This window comes from Musa acuminata, chromosome BXJ1-6, assembly GCF_036884655.1.
Source record: "Musa acuminata AAA Group cultivar baxijiao chromosome BXJ1-6, Cavendish_Baxijiao_AAA, whole genome shotgun sequence".
Lineage (NCBI taxonomy): Eukaryota > Viridiplantae > Streptophyta > Magnoliopsida > Zingiberales > Musaceae > Musa > Musa acuminata.
In genome coordinates this window covers 20,655,029-20,656,302 of record NC_088332.1, presented here as the reverse complement: position 1 = coordinate 20,656,302, position 1,274 = coordinate 20,655,029, and the positions used below count along the sequence as shown (strand labels likewise).

The 1,274-nt window shown below is 33.1% G+C and overlaps 1 non-coding gene across 1 annotated transcript; it reads left to right on the top strand.

Moving 5' to 3' along the window:
* The first annotated feature begins 493 nt into the window (after positions 1-493).
* TRNAT-UGU (transfer RNA threonine (anticodon UGU)) lies at positions 494-565 on the top strand. The gene has a single exon. It is a non-coding gene; the product is annotated as a tRNA-Thr (tRNA).
* Positions 566-1,274: the final 709 nt, after the last annotated feature.

Below are 1,274 nucleotides of genomic sequence, written 5' to 3'. Positions count from 1 at the left end.
CATCCCATCCTAAGCTTACCTCATCTCCTTACCCATTTTACTCATAGCCAATTTGGTACCCATCGTTCCATTTTTAAGGTTCTTTTTCATTTCTTCTATTCTAATGATGGCTTGGTCATCTTTGCCTCTTTCTCTATCATCGCCAACTCGCTCCTTAACCATACTTTTTTCTTTTCTCTCCACCTCTCTCATCATTATTCAATTGTCCACCAACGATCGTTTCGTTCCCCTATGTCGAGGTTGACGATCACTGCATAAGGATGACTTGACGATTGATTGATATAACACAAGGTAATGGGGCTAAAGGTAGTGCTCATACATAATCTCTCATCTTTTAGAAAATAAAAGTCACCGTACAAGAATAAAATAAAAAGAGAGTATTACGTGAAAAAAAAAAAAAAAAGTGAAAACTCGGGTTTTTTTTTCTTTTTCGAAAAATGTGCCCAATTATATTTTACAATTTTAATGATGTAATAACATGATTATCGTAATAGCCCTTATAGCTCAGTGGTAGAGCGTCAGTCTTGTAAACTGAAGGTCCGCAGTTCGATCCTGCGTGAGGGCAATGCAATTAATTGTCTTATTTTTACAGGATTATTTTTCAGACAAACTAATATTTTAATATTTTAATAATTAATCAATAATGTAAAGTTTTCCAATTAGAACATCTTTTAATAAATTGTCATATTTTACAGGATTATTTTTCAAACAAACTAATATTTTAATAATTTAATAATTAATCAATAATGTAAAATTTTCCAATTAGAACATCGTTTAATAAATTGTCTTATTTTACAGGATTATTTTTCAAACAAACTAATATTTTAATAATTTAATAATTAGTTTAACGAAATAATTAGTCTGAATCATTGATTTAAAATATTCACAGCCAAGATTAAGAAGAACGCATGTCATGTGGCTGCAGCATCCATACTCAACAACTGCATTCCATGTATGTAACATTGAGCACCCATTCCATTCCATTCCATTTCATGCCAATGCCACCGACGCTGCAACGTTAACCTTCCATGACGTACTAAAAATGTAATATACATTTCGATGTGATTCATATTGGTTGGCAAACTTCCTTGTCAGTAATACGACGTTACCGAGAAAGACATGAAAGAGCCAGCCATCATCCATCGATCAACGAGAACCAATGTTCCACATATGTTTCATTCCTATCGACATACAATGAAAGAGCATCACACATCTGATAGATGTTGTTGGATCATTCTCTAATCCCACCTGGTCCCAAGTTGACAATAATTCGA